We start from the raw sequence: 8,376 nt of genomic DNA on the forward strand, positions 1-8,376 counted from the left end.
AAACAACTAAACAAACAAATCTATGGTATAAAGGCAAACGTTGGGATGCTTCCAATAAACCCCTTTTAGATCAATTAATGCCATTGTTTATTTAAGCTCCAAATTCCATCACATATGGCAGGCAGGAGTGCTACTCTTCAACTGAAACAGTGCAAAACATAGTCTGGATCCAAGGAAATCGCGCCAGAATCGCTGGCAATGGATCACTCTTTTAAGCCCTGTTTTGCTTTTGTGCTCATGGTAACGTTCGCAGCTGTCGAACGTGGCTTGGGGCTGTCTGACTCCCTCGAGAGAATTTATGTGTTTTTCTACTTCCCTTCCTTATTAGGAGGCAGGAATCTGCGACACCTATTAGAACAAGTATGCATAAAGGGTAATGACCATGCAATTTATTAGTGGTCTGTTCTTCCTCAAATGAGCCCCCGCCTCCCGCTCAGAGAGGGCACGCCCACGGCCGAATGGCCTGTGCCTTCTCGGCAGCAGGTGGGCAAAGCAGCGGGAGTCAAGAAGACCTTGGCTTCTGGGAAAGCAGTTTCTTTCTTCCACACGGAGGCTTAGCAAAGAGACTGGAATATCGCGGTTTGGGTTCCAGGAATGCAAAGTCTTACTAGCTGGCAAAGGTGAATAGGATGGAAGTAAAGAGAAAACATGAGCTCTACAAACTTCATCCTCACAGCCCTGTAACAGGAGAAACATTCTCAGATCCCTTTTCTTTTCTTCTTTCTAAAATGGCGTGGGGAGGGGATAGTTTTGTTCTTCGAGGCTTGGGTTAGGGGAACGAGCCTTTCCCGTTCAGAGTGCAAGAAGTCTTTGTTTCTTCTGAGTTTCCAGCAAGCAGCCTGCGGGGAAGGCGTGGGGGTGGAGAGGAGGGCAGGGGGAGACCATCTGGGGAGAGACATATCTGAGAAGCTAAGAGTGGGCTCATCTGGGCTGAACCCTCACAAAATCTTCAAACAAGAAGCAGGAAAGAAATTACAGAATCTAATAAAATCTGCATGGTCGGCCCGCAAATGCCAAGCGTCCCTCTGCCCCTGGCAGGCATCATGGTAAGGTTTGGAGTCCAGACAGAAAGTTCTGGAGAACAAAATGCTTGGGGACAAATCCATTTCTGTGAAAATCGCGGGTATGTTCAAGAAAATATAATCCATATGTTTTTGATTGGTTCCCTTTTAGCTCATCAAAATGTTTCGGCCAGGCATGTCCACCAAGCTTGTTAAGTCATTCTTGTTCAAGACAGGAAACCAGTTTTGGCCACGGAAGGTGGATTTGAACCCTGGGAGGCCCAGGTTCCACCTGGAACTCAAAGTCTCAAGGTACGAGTGGGCTCTCACGTGGAAAAATATAATGGGCTCTGCTGTGAAACATCAGGATCGACACCAGGCTCATTTAACTTGCTGAGTTTTTAGGGTGAGGGTAGTTACTGAGGGGAGGCAACGGGGCCCGTGTTCTTCCGAGCTTCTGCGTGTGATCCATGTTGTGAAATGGAGAAAATTAGGTAAAGGGACTCTGACTAGGATGGCAGGAAAGTGAAAATTTCTCCATGACCAATTATGTCGTTTTTCCTCACCAACTCTCCCTCTTCTCTAACGTCGCCTATGATCCCCTGCCTCAGAGAATCATTCTCGCATCCCTCTTGTGCAGGCCTGGTGCCCCCTAGCAAGCCCTGCTGAATGCTGACCTGTACTGAAATGACATGTGTCGTCGTACACGAGCATTCCGCATCCGGCTTCGACGCCGGTACAGCAAGCGGCCCGTGCTGTTAACATCAAAGAAGAGGTGCTCTGTGCTGAGAAAGTAGAAAGTAGCACTTGGAACGAAAACCCACTGGTACAGATCCACGAACAGGAAGGTCGACCTGAAACGTTGGAAGATGCGCTAATTGGGTTCCTCTTCTCTCTGGCTGGCTGTTTTCATTTGGAACATAATAGTGGCGTGAGAAGGTAAAGGAACCTGTTGGGGGGGGGGGGAAGGGGGCAGGGGTTTAGCCAGAGCGGGGGCGGAAAGAGAGCATTTCATTGTGGTGCTCCAAGTAACTAACTCGGGTCCCCTGACACATTTACCCCAAGCAGCATAAATCTCTCCGTGAGCAGCAAATGAGACCCGTGTTTGGGTTTCTGACTGATTGCTGGCTTACTTTCCCGTTTGGCTCCGTCACTTCAAGTAGGCTAGCCAAAGCTGCTAATTAAAGAGGGAATGATTTATTTCATAAGTTTGCTTCTCCCTTCAGGAAACATAACTCAGCTCCAGGCACAGCGAGTTTACCTCGCCCTATTCAATAAATTACACCCACCTCATTAATACTTCATTAGGAAAAGCTGAAAACCCTGTGGCAGGACCTCAAGGAAGGAAAAGGTTGGCCAGCGCTGACCCAGAAAGCATAGCGGGCCTGATCCTATGGACTTTTTGGTGTGACCGCCCGGCCCAGCATGCCAGCCTGCTTGCTTTGGGAGCACATTCTGTCCTGCACCATGCTCCTTCAGTGAATCCTCCATTCATTTCTTCTTTGTGATGTGGAGGGGGCGGGGGAACTGGTCTTTAACCTTATGGAACTGTCATCATTTTGGTTTCAAAGCCAAAACATTCCGGACGACAAAATCCAGAGATCACTAGTCCTTCCTCAGTGCGTGTTTCTCCATCACTGAACACATCCCCGTGGTTTAACCTTCAGAAGCAAGATCCTTGTTTTGCTTTTGATAAAAGAGAGAGGCCCCAAAACTTATACACAACTGACTTAGCCTTTCCATATATAAATGTTAACTGGAGGAGAGCCAGATCATGCCAGCTCCCCTGGTTCTCTATATATGGCAAATCAGTTCATCGGAGCAAAGCAGAAGCAAATATATGTCCAATGAGAAGTCCAAAATTAATATCCTTAGCTTCTAAGGATTCCGCTAGTATTTGACCTAAGAATTGCATAGGTGAGCCTGCTGTTTCTCAAATTTTAACGTCTACGTGTATCTCCTGCGGGCCTTGCTCAATGGCAGATTCTGCGACATCTGAATATTGAACCAGGCTCCCAGACGCTACTGTTGCTGCTGGTCTGGGAACCAGTCTCTGGGTAGTAAGGGGCTGGGAAACATCATGAACCTTCTGGAGTTGGCTAATGGATCTGATAGTACTGGGGTGAAAAGTGATAAAAGCTAGGTTGCAGTGAGCATTATTTTCCTCCTCCTCTAAAACCACTGTCTACAGCAGGGGTTGGCAAACACTTTCTCTTAAGTGTCAGTAAGTAGTTATTTTCGGCTTGTAGGTTATGTAGCCACAGTTTCGACTACTCACCTCTACCATTGTGGCACAGGAGCAGCCACTGAAGATATGGAAACAAATTGAGATGGCTATGTTCTAATAAAACTTTATTTATAAAAATAAGCTGTGGGCCAGATTTGGCCCATGGGCTGTCGTTTGCTAATTCCTGTTCCAGAACAATGGCTTCCAAAACTCTGTGATTGTACATCCAGAATAGTACACCTCCCCAATAATGTATGTGTGCTTACAAATTCTGTACACATCCAATCGCACTAATACAAAAATCAAATACAGAAGAAGGAAAATTGATACAGAAACTCTAATCTCTCTTTGTTCGTTCAAGTGGAACATCTTTGCTACACCCCGGGTATATACACTCACCTTAGAAACCGGTAATGTGAATAGGGCACCCGGGTGGCTCAGTCGGTTAAGTGTCCGACTCTGGGTTTCGGCTCAGGTCATGATCTCATGGTTCGGGCGTTCGAGCCCCACGTTGGGCTCTGTGCTGACAGCACGGAGCCTGCTTGGGATTCTGTCTCCCCTTCTGTCTGCCCCTCCCCTGTTCGCTCTCTCTTTCTCTCTCAAAAATCAGTAAATAGACATTAAAAATTTTTAAAAAAAGGTGATGTGGAGAATTTTAAAATACATTTTTTCTCTACAAAAATGATCACATTGATAAGAATAGTACTTGGGATTTGGATGGTCTTGGAGTTCTAGAATGTAGAGCAACCATAATAAGATCTGACAGTAACAAAGTGGAGAAAAACACCAAAAAGAATGATTTTATGCAAATCACTGAGGTAACATGGTCACTCTACACCATCTGGGGCTTCTTTAAGAAATGCTGTGTGCCAGGTCCTAAACTAAGCGGTCTAAATGTAACATCTCATTTAATGCTCACACGGCCCTCGGGAGGAAAGGCAATTTTTCTTCCATTTCGCAGAAGAGAGAACTGAGGCGTAGTGAGGTTGGCATAAGGGAATGTAGTTAGTTCCTTATTTGGGTGGGTAGTTGAGGTAGAGAAGTCACAACTGCCTAATTACAACACCCTGGCTCTTAACGGGTGCTGTTTATAGCCTCATCAAATCATGATCATTTTCCAAATGTTAGTATTTACTTATTACATGATCACATCACACCCATGGAAAATCCCACTGGTTATGGTGACTGGGTTTAACATACACCCATGCAAATCCCTTCATCTGGCCAGAAGTTGCCCTTGAAGGTCGTGGTAATACTAGGCCTCTGTGCTAAGAAAGTGAGTCAACTGCTCTCAAGTATATTGTTGGTTTCTCTAAAGAGATTGCGAATTGGCGACTACTGGACAATCTGAACAGTCATGTGCTGAAAATCCCTTTCCAGTGAAACCTCGGATGGCGAGCAACTTGTTCTGCGAGTGTTCCGCAAGACGAGCAAAATTTCTAATAAATTTTATCTTGATAAACGAGCGATGTCTCCCAGTATGAGTAGTGCGTGCTGGCGAATGTCACATGATCACAACCGGGCCAACGGTTCTCTCTTCCTCTTGCTCTCTCAGTACCATGATACTCTTGTAATGTATTGTGCAAACCCAAACAGTTTGAGAGTGAAATGCAGTGCTGAGAGTAATGATAAAATTTTGGAGGTATTTACTTTCCTAACAATTTTTAAAAAGCGAATTCTGTCTTGAAAAATTAAAACGATACGTACTCATAGAGATTAAGCCAAAATTTAAGTCTTTGTATTCATGGTGTGAACTTAAAAAAACAAAATTGTTCTTGGAAATATGTTTATTTACTTTCATCTTAGATATATTGTATCTCAATTTATGTGTCACTAGTGTTTTTCTAAAGATGTTTTTTCAATAGTTTTGGAGATTGGTTAAAGAGTCTTATTTTTATCCATACAAGTGGATTTGCATTTCAAATTTGCATTTATGGTGAATTAGTTTGAAATTGTTGAAATCTTCAAATATCTCAAATCCATAGATGATCATATTTCTAGGATAGTGTGTGGCTGGGGCAGAGAAAATGGGGAGAGGGTCATGGGTAGGAAATGAGCGTGGAGAGGCAGGCACCATCAGATAACGCAGGATCTAGGAGACCATAAAAGGAGATTGGATTTTAGTCTGAGTGGAAAGCCACTGCAGGGGAATGATACAATACACTTCAGGATGATCACTCTGGTTATGTTATAGAGAATGGTAACCAGGTGGTGGCAAGGGCAAAAAGCAAGGAAGTCACTGCAGTATTTGAGGCAAAATCCGATGTGGCTAGGACCAGTGTGGTACAATGGAGAGAGGGAGAAATGCTCAGATCTTGGATCTATTTTGAAGGTGGGTTTCGGAGAACTGGCTTGCGGATCAGATGCAGGCAGGAATAGAAAGGAGGTAGACTCCAAATATTTTCCCCCTGAGATTCTGGAACGGATGGTAGCACCATTTGCTGGGATGGGGAAACCAGAGGTGGGAGAAGGATTTGTTAGCTAGTTTGTCGTTTTGTTTTGTGGGAGGAAGAAATCCAGGAAACGGTGTTAGAATCTGGACAATGACAGTGGGGTGCTGGATAGAGAAGTGACAGGGGTCGCTTATAGATGTGATGTTGATGAAAAGGTAGAGGGAGATGAGGACTTGAGAACAGCGTCCAGGGTCTGCTTGGACATGTGAGTGGATAAGTCACAGCATGAGAGCTTATGGTTTAAACTTCCAAATGTTTAAGTACTCCTTGGATAGCCAGGTGGCAAATATCTAGATGCTTTCTTTGCAAATGAAAATATCTGAAGTTTGAGGGAGATATCTTGATTGACTGGAGAAATTTAAGGAGACCTGGGCCTATAGATGGCAGAAGGGATCATCTGAGAGTTTGCACTCTAAAATGGTGAGAAGGATTGAAACGCTGGGAGAAAGTTTGGGGCCTGAGCTTCCAAGCCCTTGGGAGGTAATTTAAGGCCACCTCCGGCCTTATAAAGAGTAAGATATATAAGAGAGAGAGAGAGAGAGAGAGAGGTGAGTGGAGGGAAGGAGGAAGAGATAACTGAGAACAATTGTGTTACATTAAGGTTGGCCTTCAAGCAGAGATGATGAATGACATTGATTTATCAGTACTTCTCAAAGTGTTCTTTGTCCTCCCCCAGAGCTCCCCCAGATTTAGAATCTTTTGGAGCGGGATAGGGAATAGGCAGTTTATATCACTGATGGATACTAGACCTTGTAAATAGCAGTGCCAAAGTTAAGGATGTCAGTGAAGGTCTCAGGTCCTGGGGCAAATTTATTGAGTTGTTCATGTCTTACACATGCTGTGGGCTCGGTGCTGTTGACTCATGGATAGACTTGTTTTTAGATCAGGTCACAAAAGTCCACATCTTAGTCCAGTGAGCCCTGAACTTGTCTAATCATGAGAATCATCTGGGACCCTTGTTAAAAACACACATTTCCCAGCCAATTCCCTAGAAATTCTGATTCAGTGATGTCTGGATCTGTGCATTTAACAAGTTGTTCCCAGGCGACACTCATAATCCAGCGAGGTTGGGAAACATTGCTTTAGTCAAAGTATTTTTTGTCTCATATGTGAAAATCTAGGAGCAGATCAGAAGCAAAGGGCAAACAAACCCCCAGCTGAAGAAGCAAAATAATACCCAAAGTCTTCCAGATGTTTCCCTGTTTATGAAGCGAATTCTGGTTTCATTAGCTGCCTTGCTTTCATTTATGCCTCTGGTTGAGCGAAGCATTGAGATAATAAAGTGCTATGCAGACACAATGATCAGAATTGTTACTTAAATTATCTGATAAATAAATGGACAGACAAAAAGAAGACACAAGAGCAGGAAGGGGAGGAAGAAAAGTAAGAAATTCTAAACTCATTTCATTAAAGAGTAAGTAGAAAGGATCTTGTGAGCTGAACATGATCCCAAAGTTTCTCTGCTCCGTACATTTCCTTCCTTATTCCCATTTGCCAAGTCATTTCTCAACTTCCTTACAGATACATCATTTCCCTAATTTATAATCCCTCACCAAATCACACTGAAACAAAGAGATCTACTAACCTCCCTCAAATCTACACTGTTTTGCTCCAGCCTTCCTCCTCCCCCATGAATATGCATTTGGGAGCTGGTTGATGTACACATCTCCAACCCATATACTCCTAGTTCAGGTAGCAAATGCTCAGCTAACAAGTTTGACTAGCAAGGGAGGCAGCTTTACCTGAGTTAATTTGAAGATGAAGCAGAAATTGTTTGAATGGCAAGGAATGTATCCAAAAATTCCTTCTACTCTTTTTAGCTGTGGAGTTCAGATGGTAAGAATTTGGAGGGCAGGGCTGGAGGGAGCAAGGGATTACCATAATTTATCATCAGTGGAGACTACAGTGATGTGATGTCAAGTGTTGCGCACAAGGTAAATACTTGAGAACGGAGTTGAATTTTTTAGTTGTTAAATATTTGAGAAAATACCAAAATGTTGTTATTTCTAACACATCCCATTTTTTTTTTCTAGCTGCGGCTGAAAACTACCCACTGGATTGTCTTGAACATGGATGTACGTGGAAGGGAACCATAGGTATTTGGCAAATTCTGGCTTCAGACACCCTCCTCATCACACTTGCACCAACCACAACACAGAGAGACCCTGCGGCCCTCAATGTCAGCTCTGTTTGAAGAGCGCATTCAGTGGTCTTTCATGCAAGTGAATCATAGGCTTGAAATTCTGTTACGTTTCTCCTTCATCTTCTCCTTTAAAATATTTTTGTCCAAGGGCACCTGGGTGGCTCGGTCGGTTGAGCGTCCGACTTCGGCTCAGGTCGTGATCTCACGGTTTGTGAGTTCGAGCCCCGCATCGGGCTCTGTGCTGATGGCTCGGGGCCTGGAGCCTGCTCTGGATTCCATGTGTCCTTCTTTCTCTGCTCCTTCCCTGCTCACACTCTGTCTCTCTCTCAAAAATAAATAAAGATGTAAAAAATTAAAAATAAATAAATAAAAATAAAAAAATAAAATATCTTTGTCCATTCTTTTTCTCATACCGTACTGCTTACCCATGCCCAGCTCTGATGTAAAATATCTTATATTTTTTAAGAAGCAAATAATTGATAAATTCTGTAACATGTATAATGGAATAATATTCGGTGAGAATGATAGCGCAGATATTTATTTACTGACATG

At 43.7% G+C, this 8,376-nt stretch overlaps 1 long non-coding RNA gene across 1 annotated transcript; it reads left to right on the plus strand.

Annotated features, from left to right (window-relative positions):
• Window positions 1–473: 473 nt before the first annotated feature.
• On the plus strand, window positions 474–8,134 carry LOC147574782 (uncharacterized). The gene is made up of 4 exons (XR_015243496.1): window positions 474–620; window positions 1,174–1,313; window positions 1,642–1,940; window positions 7,715–8,134. It is a non-coding gene; the product is annotated as an uncharacterized LOC147574782 (long non-coding RNA).
• The last annotated feature ends 242 nt before the right edge of the window (window positions 8,135–8,376 follow it).

Source organism: Puma concolor, chromosome D4 (assembly GCF_028749965.1).
Source record: "Puma concolor isolate L17-30 chromosome D4, mPumCon1.1.hap2, whole genome shotgun sequence".
In the NCBI taxonomy this organism is placed as follows: Eukaryota; Metazoa; Chordata; class Mammalia; order Carnivora; family Felidae; genus Puma; species Puma concolor.